We start from the raw sequence: 25,438 nt of genomic DNA on the forward strand, positions 1-25,438 counted from the left end.
AAGAGTGAATTTCAGCCGCTTTATTTACCAGCTCTCAGATGAAGAACAAGTTATCTTATCCTAAGGCTCAGTTTCCTCATAGGAAAAATAGAACTGATATTTTTCCCTCCTGTGGTTGAGATAAAGACTCCTACGATGATCCATGTAAGCCACTGATACCTGACACAGATGTAACGGGGACAAGGAAGCAATGCTTAGCGTGTTCTCACCTATGAAACCCTCTTCTCATATGTCTGACTTTTAGTACTTTGAGGACAAGGAGCTTTGGGCGAATAGCCACGGGTTTTTGCAGAGGTGGATAGATTTTGCTGACGTGTGGGAGGAACTTCCGGCTTGGAAATCCTGAAAACACTCTCCGCTCTACCAAACCCACTTTGCTCCCTCAGTGAGCTTGCCTTCCTGACTTAAACGCCCTCTGCTTGCTGAATGCTCCCACGTGTGACTCTGCAGCCCACGTTCCTCGGTGTCCTGTTCTGGCAGCGAAGGACCCGATGCCTTCATTGAAAGGTACATCTCCATCTCAACTCTCCAATGACAACCTCTTCTTTTTCCCACAAGCCTGCCCCAGCCATAGATTACATAACAGATGGTAGGATCTTCTGTCTGAAATGGCTCCATAGTCTTGTTCTGTCTTTTATGTAGCTGACAGTGCCTAAGAAGAACTGATATTCACTGTGGTGATCAACCCTTTGCTTAGAATTTTAGGTGTTTATACTCAAAACCTTGGATTCGTGACTGCAACGCATTCTACATTGTATTTATATCCAGATCATTGAGAAATCTCATCTGACTCTATTTCCAAAATACATCCAGATCTGACCATTTTCTACCACTTCCATGTCACCTCCCTGACCAAAGTTGTCATCATCTATCTATCACATATACTTGTTTTTAAAAGAAAAGTATTTTAAAATAATTTTAACCATGTGTTCTGAACTTCTTAAGTCTTATCAGCTTCCAGAATCCAATATGTACTTTTCAAAATACACATAAAAAAACAGCACACAGTCTTTAAATCACGAAATCACTATTGACACACCACCCTCCTATTCAAATTTTACTAATCCCCCAAATGTGTCTGGTTTGTCTGGGGCTCAGAATTTTCTGAGGAACACATGTAACATTGAGCTATCACTTCTCTTCTATCCGAAATAGCTCCACAGTCTTGTCCCATCTTTCATGTAGCTGACAGTTCCTAAGAGCTTACACTCGGTGGGGTGTAAGTTCTTCACTGAGAATTTCTGGTGCATCTTCCTAAGCAGACACGGAAAGACATCCATGGCAAATGTTCCATGGGAACACTTGATCTCTTCCAGGACAGCTCAGCAGAAGATGTGCATTGCCACATGGTCCCATCTTGGCCACCTGGTCACAAGCTCTGCCAGGTTTCACCACTGAAATTCAGTCCCTCCTAAAGTGTGTAAAAGAAAGCATCCTATTCTTCATGAAATATGATCCATCAGCCTAAGTTCCATTGACAACTTTAGCCAAAATTAGCCATGCCTACAGAGATTGCCAAATGGTTATTGAATTCTCTATTTTCATCATTCCATCTGCATTTACTAGCTGATTTTCTATAATACAGAAATCAATCCTGATGTCTGGAGAGACGTCTCAGTGGTTAAGAGCACTGGCTGCTCTTCCAGAAGATCTACGTTTGATTCCTAGTACCCACATGGTGACTCACATTTCCCATGTCTACAGTTCCATGGGATCCTATGCCCTCTTCTGACCTCCATGGGCATTAGTCATGGACATGGTACACAGACAAGCATGCAGTCAAAACATTCATACACATAAAATAATAAAACAGATTTTAATTTTAGAAAAGAAATCACGTGCTTCCACTTGCGCTTTCACTCCTTCAACTGTGTCAGCATAGACACTTTCCCTTTGTTCAGCACATCATTAAAACTCAAGCAAACACAGTTCTGCCCTGCATCCTTCTAAAATTTTCCCAACAGTCACTAGGTATTTTGTTACTTTCCAGCATAAGATTTCAGACTTATCATGCACTTTACAGCCCTTAACTAGAATTAGTCACTAGTTATTTCTTTAACAAACCCTTGTTTCTTTCAGTTAGGATGGTACTTAGAAAGCACTGTCTGAGTGTTAAAAGGATATTACTACTTCAAAGCCTCTCAGTAGACAAAATTAAGTTACGTTTATCTTATATATAACTTACATAGTATATAATATATCATGATATATATTCTATAATACATAGATACATACATTCATACATCTACAATTAGAAAGGTGACAGAGAGTATATGATAGATAGATAGATAGATAGATAGATAGATAGATAGATAGATAGATAGATAGATAGATATCATGAATCAAATTCATACCTCCAGGTACCACCACTCCTGCATTTGTGAACTCCAACTCTAGCAATGAGTTGTTTGGCATCTGTTATCATCATTATTTCTACTTACAGATGCAATCAATTTATTAATTTTATCAACAGAATCAACTTCCCCCCAGGCTAGCTGTCTCTCCTGAAGTACCCTCAGTTTCTGCCCCCTCCAGCATGAACCTTCTTCCTGAGCCGGTGCCTCTACAAGGGCCTCCAAATAACCTTCCTGTGTATCGTCAGCTGTCATGATGTCGTTTCCACAGTGAAAGGGATGAAAAAAGAAGCAACAACACCGTCTACTCCCACAAGTGCATCCTTACTTGAGAGCCAGAGGAATCCTGATAAAAATCCAAGTCCACCCACATCCTCTGCTTAAAACCCTTCTTGGTTCTCCGTTTTACTCACAATAAGAAACAACTCTCTGACAATGGCTAGAAGGTTCAACCAGAGCTAAAGACTTGATCTCTCAATGTCTTCTTTGTTTACTATTCTCTCTCTTACTCCAGTTACACTGTCTTTATTATTCTCCAGATGTGACTACCAGCTTCCCCTGGAGGGGACCTTTGCACCTATGTCCCTCTGGGCCTGGGACAACTCTCATGCAACTACAGAGCTGCTATGCTGCCTCATCTCCTTCAAGTCTTCCCTAAGACACTGCCCCAGTGAAACCCACTTTAAGGATCCTTTTAATAACTGCAATTAGAAAACCACTCTTAAGAAGCTGATTGGATCACACCAAACCCAGCTTCCACCACTGAAGCACCCCTTTAAGGGGAAGTGGGTGACTCTATAACTTGGGTGTGGCCAGTGGCAGAGCACTTGCCTGGGTTCACTCCCAAAATGTGAGCCACCCCCCTCTACCTCTGGGAGGAAGTTGAGGACTAAGCATGGAAGGGAGAGAATGTTATGTTTCTCCTTAAATACTCCCTATAGAAAGTGGACTTTGTCCACAGAAATGCCCATCACACTGCTGCTTATTTAAGATATTAAAAGCAATGAAAACATTAAAAACTGTGGAGAAACAGTTGAGCTGTGTATATGCTTTGTCAGGCACTGCATCTGCATCTGTGGTCCTCCAGGGAAACTCACCACCAGATCCGCCAGGATTAAATTATAACGACAAGGAATGTTAACTGAATCCTTAACATGTGTCAGGCAAATCATTTCTATGAACTCTCACAAGTCATCTTACTGTTGTGTTGTTGTGAAGAGATGCCATGACCAAGGCAACTAATAAAAGAAAGCATTTAGTTGGGGGCTTGCTTACAGTTTCAGAGGGTGAGTCCACAGCATCATAGAGGGGAGCATGGCAGCAGGCAGGCAGCCATGATGCTGGGGACAGTAGCTGAGAGCTCCTATCTTATCTGGAATTGAAGGTGAGTGCGGGGGTGGGTGTATAAAGAATAGATCTGGCTGGCTAGGGCTTTTGAAAACTCAAAGTCGACCCCCAGTGACACACCTCCTCAATCAAGGCCACACCTACAAATCCTTCCCAACTAGGGACCAATTGTTCAAAAGTAGGAGCCTATGGAGCCCATTCTCAATCAAACCACCACACAAAGGTTTTTAAAATTGGGCCTGAACAATGGTTCAGAGATTAACAGCTCCGTGGCTCTCCCAGAGGACTTAGGTTTGGCTCCCAGCATCTTTGTGCTGGTTCACAACTGTCTGTAACTGCAGTTCCAAGGGATTCTTTGCCATCTTCTGGCATCCATGGGTACCGCAAGTGTGTGGTACAAATACATACATACAGACAAAACACGCATGCAAACAGAACAAAAATTACATCATATCATCGTGTGTGTGTGTGTGTGTGTGTGTGTGTGTGTGCATACATACACATATATAAAGAATGAATTACTACTGGTTAGTCGGGTAAGGAACTGTCACTAGACTCAGAAGCTGTCTGCATGGGAAAACTGATACTGGAGATTGGACAAGCTTTAGGGAGAAAGTATGCATGAATGAGGAGGACGCAGACATTTTACTTTTTTTTATTGGATATTTTCTTTATTTACATTTCAAATGTTATCCCCTTTCCAGGTTTCCTCCCCCTGAAACCTCCTATCCCATGTCTCCCCTCCTCCTGCTTCTATGAGGGTGTTCTCCCACCCACCCACCCACCCACTCCCCCCTTCCCACCCTTGAATTTCCCTACACTGGGGTATCAAGCCTTCACGGGACCAAGGACCTCTCCTCCCATTGATGCCCAACTACGCCATCCTCTGCTACTGATGGGTCCCCTCCATGTGTACTCCTTGGTTGGTGGTTTAGTCTCTGGGAGCTCTGTGGGGTCTGTCTGGATTCAGCCTCATTTGAACTCATCCATGCTGAGTCATAACGGCCATGACTATCCCTGAGGGAGAGTACTCTGCTCTCTTTGAAAGGACAAAGTTGTTAGAGTGGTGTGTGGAGTTTTACAACCAGACCCCTGAGCCATCATGGTAAGAAACAGGCCTGGCACCCTTAGCAGGAGCTGAGGTAAGGCAGATCCCTTTTAGCTCAGGGGAAGTGACTTTCGCCCTTGTCCAGACTCCTTCCTGCTGATGGAGACTAGGCCGCTCCTGCTTTTGCTTTACAATGAACTCTCTTCTTAATAGCATGTTGGAATGGTAGCACAGCATGGCAGCAGTGGTGGTGGTGGCAGTGGTGGTGGCCGTGGCTGTAGTGTGTAGGTGGGGTGCCGTGTTCTCCATGCATGCTTCTGTCAGCGAGTCCCCAGTAATTGCACTCACTGTGCCTTTGAGTCTGATCACCTATCTCTTCAGTCTCACAGCAGCTTGGGGCTGGTTCTCACACACTAGAACTACTTACTCTGGATCAATTACCCAAGAAGAGATGACAGAATAAGCCACCAGCTACTGGGTACCTAGGGCATAGCAAGAGCCAGGTACTGGAGAAGCCACCGGCAGAAAGGAGCCTGCCACTAAGCAAGGAAGCCCTCTCCTCTGGAAACATCTCTCAAGCACTCTTTCCTAGCAAAGCCTAATTTAGTGCCATATAGAGAAGAAAAAGTAGTTAAGAGGTCTGTATGCATTTTCTAAAGGCAAATTATTAATAAAGTGTGATGTATAGCTTTGAGGCATGAGTTGATTCTCCACATGTCTTCCCAACCAAGAATATTGCTTATTCTTTGGTGAATTTGGTCCAGGGAAGTTCAATGTTGTAATAAATGGGTTTTTTAAAAATGCATAATTCATTCACGCAAATTCTTCCAACAAGGATACAAACGGTAGAAGTGTAGTAGAACTGTCCAGACACAGAGTCTGAAGCCATGGGCCTCATCAGCCTGGCACAGAATGAGAAAAGACTTTCTGGGATGGAGCTATATCTGCTCCCGCTCTGAGGACACCTTGTAGTCCACTGGTTTTCTAGTCTGAGGTAAGCCATCTTATGTGTATGTCGCCTCCTTGTCCACTGAAAAAGCATTTGTGGACTATTAGGCAGTCAGCAAACGTGCCATAATAATATGGGAAAGTGCTTCTTATAACCATAAGTAAAAGTGCTAAACAGTAGTGTCCCATGGGAAGCAAGTGGTGCTACGTAGAAACAAAAGTCACAAGGAAAATCTCACATCTGTTTTCCTTCCATACAACCAGAGTAATTGTTTCTACCCGTCCTGGTATCACTGTTTTAACTTAATGTTTTAAATATATATTTGTTGACGTGCACATGCGAGAGCATGTGTGGAGGTCAGAGGACAACTTGCAGGAGTTGATTCTCTCCTTCCACGGTGGGTTTGAGGGGTCAACTCAGGTAGGCTGAGTTTGTCAGGTTGTCAGGCTACTGTGGTAAACATTTTTATTCCCTGGGTCACCTCACTGGCCCTTCTTATGTTTCTATATTTATAAATTTACTGTAGTGATCATGTACCAGCTCTAGCTTAGGGGCAAAAGAATATGCCTAGCAATAACCACACCAATTATGCACACTGTGTACGTTTCAAGGCTGACTAAGCCAAGGTTGGCATGCAGACTGTGACAGGTAGAATTCCATTCTAAGTGGCTGAACCTTGGTTTGCCCAAGTGACTGAGACCCCACAGCAGATTAACCATCTTAGATAGGCCATCTGCTCCCAATGTAGGAGTGGCCAAATTACCAGCCCGAAATGACATAAGGAAAGAAAAGTGCACTTCAGTTCAGAGTTCAGAGCAATTTATTCCACCATGGCAAAGAAGGCAGGGCATAGATAGAGTCTAGCTTTTTTTTTTTTTGAGACAGGGTTTCTCTGTATAGCCCTGGCTGTCCTGGAACTCACTTTGTAGACCAGGCTGGCCTCGAACTCAGAAATCCGCCTGCCTCTGCCTCCTGAGTGCTGGGATTAAAGGCGTGCGCCACCACACCCGGCTGAGTCTAGCTTTTCTCATGGTGGCACACAGCAAGTAGAGCTAGGCAGGGACCGGAGGTGGGTATAACTATCAAAAGCCTACTACATGTCAGCCATGCTCCATCTCCTAAGATCTTCCTATAGCAGTTAAGTACAGCCCTGTCTCAGGTGGGTTTTCGTGGCTGTACAAGATATGCGTTACTAAATCCTAATATTCAGGGGCCTGTGTGAGGTCCAATTTCTGGCTAGCGTCCTTTAGGAAATGCAATTAAACTACTCAGATTCCTCAATAATCGATCCTGTTATTTCTAGGCCATGAAGGGAATTCAAGTGCCCAATCTATACAGTGCTTGCTCTCTCTCTCTCTCTCTCTCTCTCTCTCTCTCTCTCTCTCTCTCTTCTGTCTCCTTTCATCTCCTCTCCTCTGATGTTTTAATGTCTCTGTCTTCTACCCTCTATGAACTACAGAAACTCTCTTTGCCCGTGCCCAGCCTATATGGTTTTCTTTCCTTCTTCCTCTCCCTCTACTCTCAGCATGTTACTGTATCTTCCTTAAAGACCAGGCTCCTTTTCATAAAGAAGTGGGAGGAGGGAGGAATTATAGGACTTTCTTTAGTAGGCTAGGGAAGATAGGAACCCAAGGACATTTTCTCATTGTCTTTTCCTTTTGTTGTTTTGTTCCATATCACACAGCATCTCTCTGCCTGACAGAGGTACCCAGAGCATGGTGATACTGAAAAGGACCATGGGATTCACAGGAGCCCTGCCTCCTAGTTTAAATAAATGAGAAGACCAACAGAGACAGGAAAAATACATCTGAGGTGGCAGAGTATCCTTCACATTGCTCTGTGTTCTGTGACTTTAAATCCTATGGCTTGTGGTCATCAAGGGAATGACTGCCGCCCCCCCCCCCCCAGACAGAGGCCTCGGAAGTACACCTGCTGTTGAATACACTGGGTTTATTGTGTGTTGCAGAGAAACAGAACAAACCCAGAAAGAACTACTGCGTACATCTGTAAGAACGTACCTAAAAAGATTATCCCAGGGCATCAAGATGGCTCTGCAGCTAAAGGCACTTACCATACGAGCTCAGTGACCTCAATCTCCAGAACTACACAAAGGTAGAAAGGGAAGACCCAGCCCTCAAAGTTGTCCTTTGAGCCCCCTGCACTGGAGCATTTGTGTGCCCACATACACACCACACAAACACCCACAAGCACACACAGCTACCTTATCGAACCTCAACTGAGAAAGGGCCTTTATGATCTAGAATATCATTTCAAATTTTGCTCTCTGTCTTGGGTGTGATCTTAACTCAACTAACAGGAGACTATCAGCACAAGTGAAGCCTCATAAGGATTTGTGGCACAAACTGTAAACCAAAGATGTCACCACGATGCTTTGTGCCAGCCTGGTAAATGTGTTTGCTCTTCAGTCTCCTCCTCAGGGTGAATTGATGGAAACCAGAGGAATACACAAAGGCTCCTATGTCCATCCCAGGCCCTGATCCTCTCCTGTTGGTGCTGGAGGTTCAGAGAGAAAAGGTACTGGATCTCAAGTGATATCTAGCATAAAAGCCAAGATCCTGGTGGGAAATTCTGTGATCTGCTTGATAGAGTGGAGTACAGACTCACAGTACTGAGAGCATTCTCTCTCAGGCCAAAGTGGAACAGAAGTCTGTCAGGTGTGGGATGGGAGCTCTGGGGAGGTGGTTGGATATGAAAAGGAAGCAGTGGGGCAAACAAGGCTGCTCTTCAGCCAGAGCCATTCTCTCTTGTGTGGTGACTCTTACAGAAATCACCACTCAACAAATGAATGAGCCTCTGCTGGGTGGCTGACTCTGCACAAGGCTCTAGCGATAAAACATCAATTAAGGGGCTGGAGAGCTGGCTCCATGGTTAAGAACACTTGTTGCTCTTAACTAGACTTCAGTGGCCAGAACCCACATCAGGTATCTCACAGCCACCTGGAACTCCAGCTCCAGGATCTAACACTGTCTTCTGACCTTTGAGGGCACACACACACACACACACACACACACATAAAAAAAATAATCAAAAAGAAAAAAAGACTTTCCAAAGGTCACTAGAAGCTCAATAAGTAAAAGCCCGAGGACCTGAATTCAAGTCCCCAGAAATTCTATTTTAAAAACAAACAGGTGCGATGGCGTGCACCTATAATCCCAGAATCCCAGTGCTGGGAAGTGAGAACAGCTGGACCCCTGGGGCATGCTGGCCAGCCAGCCAATCCTACACAGTGAGTTCCAGGCCAAAAAAAGACCCAAACTCAAGAAACAAGGTGTATGGCCTCTGAGGAATGTCATCTGCGGTTCTGTACTGACTCCACAAGCATACAAAAAAAAAAAAAAACCTAACATGTGTTGAGTACACGCTGCTTGCCTGGCCCCAGGTTAAGTGTTTTATATCATCTATTTTCATACTAGTCTGGCAAGGTACTATTATCCTTCTCATTAAACTTTTACAAAGCATTCCTGAAGCTCACAGAAGAAAAGAACCTGCCCAAGATTAATGTACTAGAAAGTAAGGGAGAAAGGGCTTGAAGCCCATGTCTGTCAAACACCACAGCTTTTCGATATAACAGGGGAGAGTATAAGGGCAAAGAGCCTCCTCCAGAACCATAGTTGGGGAAGTCAGAAGTAACCCTCACACTTTCTATAACCATGTCACAGGGGCAGATGCATTCTAACCCCTTCGGGTATCTAAATACATTTGTGATTTTTATTAAAGCAAAATAGCAATTACGTACTTGAAATATTTATAAAATAAGTCAACTACATTTGAGGGGAAACGTAGCAGCATTGCAATTAGACACGATCTGCACATGCTGTGGGGTGTTTCTCTAACAAAGGAGCAAGGAATAATGCCTCTAATAAAAACAATGACGATCCCGGGTAAATGTTCTAATAACTCATTTAGCGCTGTTCCGAGTGCAACTGTATATTAGGAGTTTCAAATACAGCCTTTGATGAAAGATTAAATATATCTTCTGCTCATTCCCCTCTGCAAAGCTAGTGATTCAAGTGGGCTAATTTGTTCCCTTTCTTCTAGTAAAACGTTTTAAGTGATCTATAAATGTTTTCCTTCTTCTATTCAGACTGTAAGAGGAGCCAAGTGAATAATAATGAATATGAATATATGAATAAGGAGTTGTTCTAATGATTAGAAGTTAATGGGTACCCCATCATACACACACACACAAATTCATCACATATGTACACAGCACACACACATACACACCACAGAGTTCTACCATACATAACATACAAAAATACAACACTCACCACATATATAATACAAACTACATATACATATAACACACACATACCACATATAAAAATGCACACATATATAATACACATATATTCACTATACATACATATACCACACACGCATAACCCACAATGCACACCACCACATACACATACACTGGAAACATACATCACGTACCACATAGACACACATTACACATATACATCACACATACATACACACATAAACCATAAATACATACAGAGACATAAGCATATGTGTACAGTCACATAAAATTCTCACACAGGGTCCATCAAAGAGCGGACAGACCTTACACTTCAAAATGAATATTCATTCAGGAAATCCTGTCAAATACATGCTAACCCAAAAGAATATTCTGGTCACCTTTGAAAAACTTATCATGCTAATTAACAGAGCATAGATTTTTTTTCACAAGGGAGCAATCTAGATGTATATAATTTATATATTTAGTTCTTCAGCGGAAATTAAAATTAACTGATTAAAATGTGCTTCAGTTTGAATATGAAATGTCCCTCGTAGATTCGTATGTCAAAAGCCTGAACCCTAGCAGACAGTGCTAATTTGGAAGGTTCTAGAAACTTTAGAAAGTAGGACCTAACTGGAGCCAGTAGATCACGGAAGGTAAGCCCTTGGAGGTACCTGGTACACGGACCCTCCCTGTGTGTTTTATGCTTTGTGTTCACAGCAAGATGGCAAACCTTCTGTGCTCCATGTTCCTGCTGCTGTGCCGTCCTACAGACTATCCGAGGTCAAACCAACATGGACAGTTGACTCTGAAGTTGTGAGCAAAATGAATCTGCTCTGCTCCAAGTTGTTCTTCAAGCCTCTGGTCACAGAGGAGAAAAAAAAAATGGCAGCTACAATGAGGTGAGGAAAGTTTTTCTCCTTGTTGCTTCAAAGGGAGTCCAGAGTGCTCCCAAGCCGACATGGAGACACAGGCCACCCCATTTTTGTCTTGGGTAGCACTTAAGGCACATAGCTTGTTTTCTAGCATCTACGAAGGCAGTTATAATCTGCAAAATAGTTAACCTAAAGGAACAGAGCCACACTTAGCCAACATATCAGACTTCATTTTGAAAGGCTGCAGAGGTGGGCATAAACTCCAAAACACAGAACAAGGTACCCGTTGTTTCCAACACTCCATCTATGTGTACTGGGCTGCCTCCGTATCCTTTAGGGCTTCCTGAGAAAAGAAACATGCCTTATTTCTTCTTACCCCAGTTTCCAGTGTTGTGGGTCCCGCATCTGCTCCACCACAGGGCATAGCTGCTTGCGGAGGCAGAACTCGGGGAGTTTGACTGTGCTTGTCCCATACTGTGCCAGGTGGGCATAGAACAGACAGAGCTGGTTGGGGGTCTGGAGGAGGCCAAGGCCATCTGGTTCTCAGGATCTGGGACTTCCAAGCTCCACTGGGAACCTCAGAAAAGCTATGAACAAAGCGAGGGCCCACAGACTGGATCTAGCCCAGGGCTGGAGGGGAAAAAAAGGAGAGCTCCAGCTAGTGACATGGGGAGTCCTTGGCTTGGTGGCAGTTGGCTTGGTGGTGATTGTAGCTGGGAGTTCAGAGAAGCCTTCTACTGGAGACTAGACTGCAGCTCTATAGAGGAAGGCTTTTTCCATAGCTCTCCACAGTGGATCTAGATGAAAAGAGACAGTCTGTGGTTCCAAACCATTTATTATCATGATGAAAAGTAGATGTAATCTCAGGGTGGGACTGAGATTAAATATCTTTTGCAGGGAGGAATGTCTGGGAAGGTAAGCTTATTGACTAAGCCCTCCAGGCCTCTATCATCATTAGCATGGAGATCTCTGTCTGGAGCCTATGTGACCACAGGTCACATCTCTTTTCCTATGGCCTGGGTCTGAGATGTTACGGATGCCTCATCTACTGATGGAAGAGCTTGGGGGTGTTGCCCTTACATGACTGAAGGCCACAAATGGGGGCGGGGGGGGGGGGTGAGGAGTTGTGGCTAGTGACAGGGGCCTAGTGCCGGGAGCAGGCGAAGTTCCTACCATCCCTTCAGGGTCTCCAGGACTTCAAAGTCTTTAGCTCAACTGAGAATCAGGCTACTTCTCACTGTCCCACACAGTGTCGGGCATGGGATGAAGACATCCACGAGTCAATGTTCAGCCTGAAGTAAGTTGTAAAACAAATAAAATGTGCTGGCCGTGTAGCTATCAGGACCTCAGCTCAAACCCCAGCATCCACATAAAAAGCTGGGTATGACAGCGTATGCTTATAATCCCAGTGCCTTGGGTCTCTGTAGCTCACTGGTCGTCCAGCATAGCTTCATCAGAAAGCACTAGAGCAAAACAAAACCCTGCCTAAAAGATAACAAGAGGGGCTGGGCAGTGGTAGCACACACCTTTAATCCCAGCACACGGGAGACAAAAGCAGGTGGATCTCTGAATTCAAAGCCATCCTGGTCTACAGAGTGAGTTCCAAAACAGACAGGGTTGCACAGAGAAACCCTATGTGTGGGGGGTGGGGGATGGAGAATCAAGGTGTATAGCTTCTAGAACAATCAAATTCAAGAGAGCCCTCTAGTCTCCACATGCATGAGTGCACACTCGTACCAGCATGTAAGTGAACATTCACACAAAGCGTGCTGGATATTTCCTCCATATCTTGCAATACCTTAGAATACCTGGCTTGCAATTGCACATCCCCCCCGGTAGTCTTCTGCTTTCTCTAGGAAAGATTTTGGTTTTTTGTTTGGTTGTTTGGTTGGTTGGTTGGTTGGGTTTTTTGAGACAGGGTTTTTCTGTGTAGCCCTGGCTGTCCTGGAACTCATTTTGTAGACCGACTGGCCTCGAACTCAGAAATCCGCCTGCCTCTGCCTCCCAAGTGCTGGGATTAAAGGCGTGCACCACCATTGCCTGGCTCTTGGAAAGGTTTTACATAGGGTTGCTGAGATATCTCAACCAGCAAACAAGTAGGGAGAGAGTGTAGAGATCTGGAACTTGAATTTCATGGATCGAGGGTCTTTGAAGGTTAAGAGATTTTTATCAACTGTTTAGCAATCACCTTAAAGTATTTGATGCCGGGCAGTGGTGGCGCTTTCCTTTAATTCCAGCACTTGGGAGGCAGAGGCAGGCAGATTTCTGAGTTCAAGGCCAGTCTGGTCTACAGAGTAAGTTCCAGGACAGCCAGGGCTACACAGACAAATCCTATCTCAAAAACAAAACAAAAAACAAAAACAAAGAAAAAAAGAAGTATTTGACCTCTCTGAATTCAAGCTGCTCTGAAGTTTAAAGGAGATAATCTATAAAAACTAATGAGTGCATTAAATATTTTAGTAGTGTTTCATTTTACGGTAGGAAAGATAAAAAAATCATATTCATATGTATATATTTAATATATATTAAACTTTTCATTATCAATCCATGATTAACCTGCCCCTTTACTTTCCTGGGTAGAACTGAGAACTGGAATGGGACCCATTTAAAGTGGGGTTCACACTAAGTGTATGAGTGAAGGAAGGTACCCCCAGGGAACACACATAATCTTAGCAGAGGATATGAAATCATAAAAGGCAACATTCTTTTACAGTGGGAATGGCTTCAAAAAAAAAGTCAGCCCTAAACATCAGGAGGGAAACTCGAGCAAACAAGATGAGTTGAGGATGTAGTAAGAGATCATGACCAACGTTAACCCAGAAATCTGCGCCACACACATTCTACCGCCAGAGAATAATAACATTGCTAGTGACCTTTGAGGATCCACAGTGTACAGGAGAGTGGCCAGAACACGGCTCCAGTCCTCACAGAAGGGCTTCTTCCTGTGAGAGGGGCTCACAGCTTGACCCAAGTTCTCAGACAATACTACAGCATCTCGTTTGAAATGACTTCTGAGAATAATTATATTAGAGACCAGAGTGTAAATATTATCAGCTTTGACACTCTGAAAACCAAATTGCAACTGAGAGCAGCTAGAGGTGAAGGAGGTAGAAAAAAAAAAGTCACAGGAAGGAAGAGGCGTATGAACATCCTAAGTGGATGGGCAAGCGCTCCTGTCAATGCTCAGCTGAAAAGAGAGATTTAAGGGCCTCATTCTGAGTTACAGAAGTAACCATTAGAAGAGCCAAAAATAGTGATATAATTATATTACAAAGAAGAGGAGGGGTGAGGGCAGAGGATGAGCTAAGTTTTCATCTACCACAGCAGAGGGCATGAAAGAATTCAGAGATGTGTTCAGACACAGAGGCACTGCCACTCAGACAACTCAGAGTAGGCCTCGGTAAAAGGTAGAGACTTCTGGGACTCAGAGAAAGTAAGGAAAAATACTAAAGTCTTCAGTGTGAACCCTTCCACGTGTTGGTGTTGTAAGCAATGTGCATGAATTACTTAATTTTTAAAAAGATTTTTTTTTAACATGATATGTGCTTGGTTCATAGAAAGCACCAATGATCTGTCAATCTCCTGAAAGTTCACCCCAAGCAAGGTCACACTAGAAGTAATCACAGCATGGTGCAGGCATACCCTGGTTACTCTTCTCCACCTTGCCCAGCATCCGGAATCACCCAACAGCTATCTATTGGATGACCTCTCGATTTCAGCCACTCAATCTCCAATGAACTCCATCCGCACAATGAAGAAACGTATGGAGGAAGGTTCAGTGGAGCCATTAGTTTGGATGTGGCTGAGTCTTTCCAATCCAAGCTCTGCAGTTGAGTGTTGGCTGCACTTCTAAATCTCCCCCAGTGTAGATAACAGCAGCCCCAGATCATTGTTACCATAGTCTGCTTGCTATCGGCCCTGCTCCTCACAGGTAGCAGGGATTCATCCCCCTACATGCACAAGAGTATCCAAATGCCAAGTGGGGATCATGCCCCTGTTCATGATGGATTGGTTTAACCAGCCTACTTCCAAAGGGAGGCTTGGAATGAGTGTGTGTTTTAAACAGCATGGAAACATTTATATTATGTTGAGCTTGGTTTTAAATGCTGTAGTTCCCTGCTTGTGATTTAGCAATTAATCCAGCTTTGAGTTCCTCTGCTGCCAAAACATCGTGCAGGTAGGTTTCCAGAGCTGAGGCAGTCAACACAGACGGCAGAGCTCGGAGACAAAATGCTGAGACTGAATTTGGAACATGGCAAATAAATTTTCCAGGTCTCTCTGGGTCTTGCCTCTGGGTCTTGAACACATAACTCTGCTTAAGGACATGTTCCAGGGTCCATCAGGAATAGTGGTGCTGACTTTACTGCAAGCACCTGAGGGGCAGAAGCAGTCTAATTGCTGGAAGTCTGAGACCAGCTTGGACAAATAGGGAGTTCCAGGACAGCAAGAGCTACATGCAGAGAGAGTCTCGTCTCTCTCTTCTCTTCTCTTCTCTTCTCTTCTCTTCTCTTCTCTTCTCTTCTCTTCTCTTCTCTTCTCTTCTCTTCTCTTCTCTTCTCTTCTCTCTGTGTGTGTATGTGTATGAGAGAGAGAGAGAGAGATAAAGAGAGAAAAAGAGAAAAAGAGAGAGAGAAAGAGAGAGAACATGTCCCCAAACAATGTCTCTTCTTCTCCCCCTCCCTCTTTTCTTCCTCTTCCTCTTCCTCCTTCTCTTCCTCCTCCTTCTTTTCTATTTCAGGACAAGCATAAGGAGAAGAAAGTATGCCATCTGTCCTGAAAACCTTGAATTCATTCTTTTTAATGTTAGGTGTAACCACAGTCTTATTATCCACAGAAAGGAAGCTTTCAGTTGTGGCCGATAGACTCACCTTAAATACACCGTCGTTTGGCACAGACTGGTGCATCCACTTTTACCTTGCTTTTTTTTTTTTCCTCACCCTTAAATATAACATTTTCCATTTTGATTTAATATGCTAATGTTTGCTTGAAAGAAAACTGAAGGCTTGAGTTTGCATGCAGGAAGACATTTTTGAAATGTGTTTTGAGAGGTACACTAGAGACCAGATAGATTCTTAGAATTAAGGAAAGAAAAAGATGAGCGAGGGAGATGGCTTAGAGGTGAAAGTGCCTTCACTGCCAAAGTGTGAGGATTGCAGTTTGTTTCCTCATAACCCACAGAAATCACAGGAGGCAATCAACCTCCAGTCCCACCTCACGTGTCAACAGGAGATCTTTGGAGTCCGCTGGCTAGATGGACAACCTCTGGACTTGACTGGGCGATCCTCCCACAGAGAGTAAAGTAGAAAAGTAATTCAGAAAGGTTTTAACCTTTTAAACTTGGGCCTCCACACGTGTGCATTCACACACATACACATACCCCACACCATAGACACAAACATATTAAAAGGAAAAGAAATACATTTGGAGGTAAAAACGTAGAGGCTCAAAAAAAAATTAATGAGATGGCTGGAGAGACAGCTCAGCAGTGAAGAGCACTTGCTGGGTTCAGTTCCCAGCACCCACAGGGCGACCCATAACCTGTACAATCCGTAGCTCCAGTTCCCCCAGGCACATCCACGGCGCACAGACACAGATGCAGGCAAAACCCCCATGCACATAAAAATGATGATGTTAAAATGTATTTTAATTAGTGAGGGCTGGAAAGATGGCTCAACAAATGAGGGCACGTGCTGCCAAGCCTGAGTTGAATCTCAAAAGAATAAACTTCACCAAATTATCTTCTGACCTCCACATGCCCACCCTGATTCATGTAACTACACTCACATACATATATAGATAAAAAAATTAAATGTAAAAATATAATTTAAAAAGTAATGAAAAGTAATTTCTGACCGCTACGTCAGAGTGTCATTTCTAAAGTAAAACCAAATTATCACAGTGACTCAGCTCGACCGGGGCAAATAGCTCTTCCGTCTCTGAAACCCCCCTCACCCTATCCCCCCATGGCTATCTTTTCTTCCTGCCACCATTCCACCAAACAACCAGTGCCCCGTCGCTGGAGAGTCTCGAAGGGGGCAAAGCTGCGGAGCTCTGTAAACTCAGCCCAGAGCATTCTACCCTGCGAGCCTTGATGTTATCGGATGATGAACAGCCCTCTCTTCGCAATCTGCCACTGTTGTTATACAGGGGTTGTAACCGGGGCCTCCCACCTGCGCTGCCTTTGTAATTAGCACATTTGGTGTCTGTGTATATCTATGTCACTGGTGCTCCACGTGTGAACTGAGTGACAGTCAACTGAATTACAAGGCTATAAAATATCAACTGCTGCCTGGGAGAAAGTCAGAGCCATCCGGACGACGGATGCCCACAGCGGAACCTGACACTCTTGCCTAACCCCTCCCACACTTAAGTAACGTGATATTGTATACATCTCCAAGTATAAACCATAAGTGAATTATTGGAAAAGGGTCACTATGGCCTGGATAATTTTAATTACTTTTTTTTTTAATTCCTAAGAAGTCTTAGCTGGGTCATCTCCAGCTGATCGACATATCGCCAGAACATTTGGAAACATTTGGAAAATTCTGGTTTGTTAAACAGCATCTGCCTTGTGTTTTTGATGCTGTTTTTATTTATTTAGGCAAGTGGGTGCTGACTACTAAATCCTAGAAAGGATTTCATTATGTAGGACGTCCTTTGCTGCATTGTCACGTATCAGGCGAAGACAGCCAGCACTGAAGGAAATTTACAGTCACCTTTCCCCGGGTTCTGCCCCTCTGCCCAGTGGTTCTCAACCTTCCTGATGTGCTCATGATGTGCTGACCCCAACCACAACATTATTTTTGTTGCTACTTTACAACTGTAATTTTTGCTATTGTTAAGAATTATAATGTAAATATCTGTGTTTTCCCATGGTCTTAGACCACCCCTGTGAAAAAGGGTCATTCAACACCCCCTAAAGGTGTTGCAACTCAGAGGTTGAGAAATGTTGCCTAGCTCCTATTCCATACACACACAGAGGGATTCTTTGAGACAATGTCTCTTATGAACCACCATGGCTAGCTTCTACTTAGTTTTTTTTAAGTTGCTTTTCTCTTGCCTAAAAATTTCTGCTCCAGGTGGGTGGTGGCGGCACAGGCCTTTAATCCCAGCACAGGCAGATGTGAGTTCAAGGCCAGCTTGGTCTACAGTGAGAGTTCTGCACCCCTGAAGAATAAACCTGAACTCTTAACTCTTCCTACACTGGCATTTGCCTCAAGTATCCTTCAGTCTCCTGCTGCCCCCCAAGGGAGCCATGCCTGACTCTCTTTCTACTCTAGCACCCTCTAGAGAGCCTGCCCAAGTTTGCTTCCTGATGCCGTACTAAAACACCATGTCCAAACCCCATGTGGTGAGGGAAGGCTTTATTTGCCTTACAGCTTCCAGCCCTCCACTGAGGGAAGGCAGGAAAAAACTCAATGCAGAAACTCAAAGTAGGAATTAAAACAGAGACTCCAGAGGAAATGCTATTTACTGGCTTTCTACAGAGAAACGATGTTTCCTGGCTGTCTCTCCTTTGGCTTGCTCAGCTACTTTCTTATACAGCCAGGCTCACCTGCCTAGGGATGACGCCACCCACAGTGGGCAGAGCCCTCCTACATCAATTTAGCTATTGAGAAAATGGCCCTCAAAAAACTCAGACTTTCTTCCAGGCTGCAGTTGATATATTCATAGCCTTGTGATTTAGTTACCTAACAGTTGAGCTTACATGTGGAGCCATAGGCCAGTCTGATTGATGCAGTTCCTTAATTGAGGCTTCTTCTAGTCTGTGTGAGGTTGACAAGAAACTAGCCAGCACAGAGCCCAGCCCAAAACTGATCCTGATTAAACATTTGGGTTGAGCTATAAACTGAAACTTGCTATAAAATGAAGTTCCTCCCCCTACCCCAGACCAAAACAGAAAAAAAAAAGTGTTTATCTGTGTTAAAGATCCTACAAAGCTGATTAGCTGATTATACATTTTATGATTATGCTGGGATGTTGCAGGTTTAGAACAAAATTACCTTGAGGTATCTTTAACACTTTTAAGCCATTGCTCACATATGTACTTGACCTAGCATCTGTCGACGAGGTAAATCCTTGTGAAGTGTTCGAGCCTACCTTCACCTTCTGTCAACCCTAAGGCCAAGGGTATCAGCAGATAACATCTAAGGCTTGGAACAGAGATGTCTCTACCTCACTGAGACCACCTGTTTGATTTCCTACCAAGATGTTTATACTTGATTTGTCGTTTTCTTTGTTCTGTTGCTGTAAAGGCTTCATGAAATTGTTACCATGTTGGAACAATGGTATTTGGGTAACCTGAGTCTATGCTCCCAGGCATGGACACTTTTATGTAAATACAAAATAAATTGTCTCCTATTCTCTTTGAGGCAAGAGATATGTGTGTTGACATTACTAAATAAGAAGTTTGAATTGTGTGTGTACACCACACATGCACACCGCATGTCTTATGTGAGTGTCTTGCTGTTTACAACATAAAATATAGACTCCTCAATGAGTTGTACAGTTCTCTTCAAATTCGTATTCTAATATTTCCCTTTGGCAATATCTCTGCCCTCCACCCCCACACCAGATCTGGGTTCAGTATCTCCAAAGTCCAGGCAGAAATTAGCTCTCTGTCTGGGCACATTCTCCAGGCCAGGATAAGAAATCAGTAAGATATTTATGGAATGCCTCATAAAAATAGAGAAGGAAATTTAGGCTTACAAGTTTCTTCTGAGTCTAGAGCATGGTGTGAATAGTTTTACCTATTCACAGGCTAAGAGGGAGGGATTTCACTATGTGAGGTAAAGAATTGGAAAGCTGGTCCTCAGATTTTGGTAACACCAGTACAGTATGTATGCATCATTCTTCGAGAGTAACTTACTTTATTGCTGATGAGCTTTATGACATCTCTGCTATTATGGTCAGTTCTTCATATTTGCTAGCACCACTGTCCCAAAAGGCTCAGCCTTAGTTTATCCCACTGTCAGGATGTTGAAGATCTGTATTGCTAGGGATGGGGATAGATATCATACCTCCTTACCTACAATATGTCTGCAACACAGCCCTACCCAAATTCTGGAATCATCTTCAACACAAGATGAATCAGAAAGCCACTGCTTTGTCAGAGGGAGGGTCAGCAGAAGAGCAGAAGACAGACAGATGAGATGCTGGGAAACGCTCCTCTCAAGGATGGATAAACTAATGAAAAGGCGGTGAGTCTTATGGATAACGCTTCAGGCCTTTGCATGTATCACATCAAGATCCAAACGAGTTGTTCAGCATACCTGGCAAATCAGTTGGAAAGGTCATTTCCCTTGGCCAGTTTGATGCTTAGTCTTCCAAACATACTCTCTTTCTAGGGGTTAAAATTTTTCTCTGACAAATATGGAATAGTATACTTTCTAGATGAAGATATCTCCATTTCCCCCAGACTCCCCAATTTCCTTCATATAAAGGAAAGGCTGCAATGAACCCATCTTTATTGCTAAGTAGATCTAGTCCAGTGACAGTGGTAGCCCCAAAAGGAAGTACCTTTTCTCTTAACAGAGCCCCTGCAATGCTCCTGTAAAGACAGTGGTAAAACTGAGACCCAAATAAGATCTGGATGCAAATTGCGGTCCAGATTTCAATTCTCTTTCCAGATATATCCAAGAATTGTATGAGAGGGCAGGAGGATACTCACAGCTCTGCAGGACCATCCTTAGTTAAATGGTAAGTCTGAAACCCAGTGTGCTAATGTAGCTACTCTGAGCCAAGCTAACTAGAATGCAGAAGCCTGTGGCTCCTGTCACAGAGGCAGAGCACATGGTCTCTGGTGCCATGCTGACCTTCATCCTGACCTGCGAGCTCAGGCAGGTGTAGTCTCCTCTCCTGCCTTTACATCTGTCAAACAGAAGTGATTGCCCCCTCGCTCAGGCGTATTGAAGTGCTTAAATGAAAGGCTCCGTGATGAATGCTCGCACCAGTGCCTGCAACTTAGATGCAATTATACTGTCCTTCATTTGACGCAGGAGCCTCTCCAAAGTTTCCCAGTAGCGTACTGGAAAGAAAGAAAGAAAAAAAAAAAAACTCAAGGTGGAAGAGGGGCAACATCAAAGAGCTAGAATACAAGATTCTCATACACCAGCCTTCAGCCCAGCTCCTTCCAGCCATGTCAGCCTTTAAGGCACCCTACAATGCCTGATACCTAGTATCCATGGTTCTACTGCATGTCTTCCCATCAAATGTGTTCCTGGTCATGTTCGTCTGGGCTAAATTCTCTTTTAGTTGAATGCTCAGGAATTCTGCATTAAGGCAGCCTGATTGTTCCCCATCACGCTCCCACACAGGTCTGTCGCCCCCCCCTCCCCCACCAAGCTCCCAGTGGCCTCCAAAAATTGAGTTCAACTGGACGCCCTGGTGGCATGGATATTGGCCATGGAAAGGAAATGATAAGCTATTCTCGGAGCTTGCAAACAAAGCCAGGCGTGTGGTACCATCAGAGCCTGAGCAGACACACACATACTTAGACAAGCTCTCAGAAGGAGATACAACACCCCTCCCCACAGTGGCCTGAAGAAGGAGGCTTCTGTATGTCTGACTTTGTAACAGGGAGTGTGGGGGTGGAGCCAATATAAATTTGAGAGACGTTAAAGGATAATTGAAAAAAAAAACGAGAGGAGATTAGGAGGTGAAATGAACAAAACGCTTCATATGTCCATGTGCCAAGGAGGAGGTGAGGTGTGAGAGAAGTCTGTCACGGTAGCCAATAAGCCACCAGGGCCAAATGCTTGGCTTGAATAAGGAGAATCTGCTCCCTGCCTGCAGCAGTGCTTGGCAGTGAATCAGCACATTAGCAACAGAATTTCTTCTTCAGGAGCCACAGACAGTTCATTTGCATATGCTGTGTACACGCCTGCACGCGCTCACCCGCGCACCCGCGCACACGCACACACATACACAGCACACACACACATACACACACACACACACACACAAGAGGGAGTCTCTGGTAGATGCAACCTTCATCATATGACATTTCTTTTGATATTGCCAAAATTATGTGTATCATTGAAAATTATCCAGACCTATTTGCCTAGAAATCCGAAGATCTCTCTTAAAAGCATGGTTTTGGAAATTTTAGTAAAATATCACATGTCTCCTGACAATTTTTTCCAGCGCTTCCTTTTGTTGAAAGCAAAACAAAAACAAGAATATAACCCAAATGCTCTGTCTGAGTTATGAGATTGCAAGATATTTTTCCCTTTCCTTTTCTTTCATCTTATGGGATTGCATTTTCTAATTTTTCTTCAGTGTATTTTTTTCTTCACCTGTTCTTTTTCTAATATTGAGAAATCTATAAGGTAAAAATAATACAGAGTATGCCAAGCCAAAGGTTGCATTGGAACAGCCTGGGTGTTTGATGATGTTCAATGAACCAACAAGGACCAGCTACAGCATCGCTGGGAAAGGACAAGGCTGTAAGAGAGGTCAGAGGGGATTAGGAACAAAGGGGAGTCCCAGAAATGTTTTCAAACAAATGCTAGAACCTGCATGGTAACTGTGCTGAGCAAGATATCCCTTGGAGACACCAGTAACTCTCAGGCAGGGAGCATCAGGTCTCATCTGAAACCATCCCTCTTGCAAAGCAGCTCTTGGTTTTTACACTGCACGTGACTTTAACTGATAATCAAGTGTTGACAGGGGACAGAGTCCATGTCTTCAAACATAGTCCTCCTTCGATAATGTCATTTTCCAAACCAAAGGCCTCCAGACCGAAACACCAGCTTCCCGCACAACCTTGGTGGCCCCTCTGGATGCTTGTTTTGATTCCACAAAGCAGCTTCCTCACTTCCACCTAGTGCCTGTGGTCACTGAGGAATCTGCAGCAGAAACCCTGCCCCTTTCCTTTTTAAAATCTGTTGTCAACATCGGAGAGATTGGCTATTGAGGGCTGCTCCCTTAGAGGACCTGAGTTCAGTTCCAGCACCTTTATCATGAGGCCCACAACCACCTATAACTCCAGCTCCAGGGTATCTGACACCCTCTTCTGGTCTCCACAGATACCCATGCCCCTCTACACACACAGATAAAATAAAATCTTTTTTAAAAGTGAATTATATTTTTAATTTTTAATTCTTTTTTGATTTCTTTTTAAATTAGTTTTTAAAGTAACAGGTTTCCATATACCACTTCCATGCATACTTTATTTTAAGACGGGGTCTCCCCAACCTTCCCCTTCCCTCAGTACCCCCTCAATGCTATTATTGCTAGACATACTTTTCCCAGGGTGAGTGCCATCCATTGGTGCCAAATTAAGAGTCATGAGTTTTTCCAAACTCCAGGTGTTGTACACGGACTAGACTTCAAACTAGGTTCCACCATGCTACAAGTCTTAGGGTACAATAAGTGACTGTAATGCAACCATTCCTTGGCCCTTCCCACAGCCCAGACTTGCTCCCAGGCCCCCAGCAGCAAAGGAAACCTTGATCCTGACAGTGAAAATGGAGGTTGGGTGAGTGATATTTGAAATGAAAAAAGGCAGACTTGAGTAAGTATCCAGTGTCACATGACTGGGGTCACAGGTGGAACTATCAAGGGCAGGGATGAAGACTTGCCTGTGACAACCTTCTAACAAAGGCTCTCTATCCGAATCATCTAGCTGGAACTCAGGCTCCTCTCCTCCCCCACAGAACATCTGGCTGGATCCTCTACTTGCTTTGCAGTGTGTCTATGTCCCTCAACGTCCCCACAGGGTTTGTAGCTATTTGCTTGAACCTAGCCCTGAAGTGGATTCAATTCAGCTGGCAGCATCTCTGAGCCACAATAACAGCTTGGGTCCTGCACCTTGAATTTTCACCCATGTTTCTAGCTGATAGCTCCATTATGGAAGGCAACAAGGGAGGAATGGGCAACTTCTGCTTGGCCTTAAGCTCCAAGTTATCTTTGTGAACAAACATCTGGCCTCTTATCCCTACAATGTGGCAAAGGGGATTTCCTCATGTCACAGCTGTAATGATACATTATAATGTATAGTGTATAATATATACAATAGTTATAATATATACAGTATACATTGTAATGCATAATGTAGCTTATAAATGAGGCACTGGATGCAAGCAGAGAGCTTTTCACATGGTTAGTGCCCAGTAGATTTTCACAGTGTATGGATCTTCCCAGCCTTGGCCAGTCACGGGCCTGGAACTGCCATACCACAGTGGTTCTCAGTCAGAGGTGATTTTCCTAGTTACATTGGTGGGGTAGGGGATTCCCAAGCTCTAATGGGCAAGAGGTCAGGCATGCTGTTGGCTTCCTGTGATGTACAACACAGCCCCTTACAAGAAAAGGATCATCTAGCCTGAAGCATCAGCAGTGCCAAGACTCAGAGACTGTGCCTGGTCCTAGCTACCCACCTGGATCCCTTCAACTCTTGTGCTAATGTGCCCCATGAGCTATGGTGACTGTGGTTGGTCTCTAAGCCTGAGCCCTCTCAAGACTAGCCTATGCATTGACTCCTGAGATTCCCAGAGCTCAACTGTTGGATTCTTTGAGAAATGGCCAACAGGTTTCATTGCTTTGACCTGAGCTCATCCCAGCAGGAGACAGGTAGAACAGCCAAGCTTTCTCACTGACCAGGAACAGGCAAGAAACCAGTTCCTGCAGGGACCTGGCTGAGAGCCACATGGAAGCAGGCACAGCCTGAAGCATTCCACCCAAACTGGCTCCACACCAGACCCAGCCAGTGAGTCACCACCACATGCCGCAGCCTCTCCCCCATGACCTTTCTTTATCCCTTCATTAGCTGTAAATCTTTAGGAGTAAAACAGCAGAGAACAGACCGGGAAGGACCTGGCAGACTAACACCCCAGGCAAATGCCCAAATCAAAATTCAGAGTTAAAAACCCCAGGCTCTGAATGAATGCCAGCAATGGCAAGCTAGGCTCTTCAGAGCCATCTCTGTAAACTGGAGATGTGGACAAATGGAGCCTGTCTCTCTGCACAGTTTAAATCGTGTGGCAACCCTGGAGCATCCTTCAGGAGAAGGAACAGATGTGTTTAGCAATACCCAGATGGTAGGGAGCAAATTGAAGGACCTCTGTAACGCTGGCCAGTAACTCATGCTTATACCAAACCGCACCATACCCTGAAAGAAACCACCCTCTCGTCATCAGCTCCTCTTGCATCAAACGGAATAATGAAGTCTCCCCACACAGCGACAGAGAAACAATAACACAGACTAGTAGGCCATATTTCCTCACAAAAGAAAGCAAAAGTGGTTTTCTGCTTTGTGTTTTTTCTCTGCCTTTTGTGGAAAAGGCCAGTGAGAAGGGCAGCTGCCTTCCCCAGGGATTTCTTTCTACGCAGCTTGTCCTCCCCTGAGCTGTCCTTCTCCACATGGAGTCTTCAAAGCAGAGGCTTTGGAAGCAGCCACAGAGCTTGAAGATTCTAGGGCTATCCCAGGGACCCACTGACTCTGCCTTTCTGCGGATGAGGCTTTAGAAAGGCCTTGTAAACACACCCTTCGCTTCAGTTTGACACCGCCAAAGTCTGAGAACCTTCCAAGTGAACAAACCCCAGAGTGGCCCAGGGGCCGCCTGTTCCTAAAAGAAAGACCAACTCTTTGGCCTGCTG

Source organism: Mus caroli, unplaced genomic scaffold, assembly GCF_978045245.1.
Source record: "Mus caroli unplaced genomic scaffold, Mus_caroli_1 scaffold_3, whole genome shotgun sequence".
In the NCBI taxonomy this organism is placed as follows: domain Eukaryota; kingdom Metazoa; phylum Chordata; class Mammalia; order Rodentia; family Muridae; genus Mus; species Mus caroli.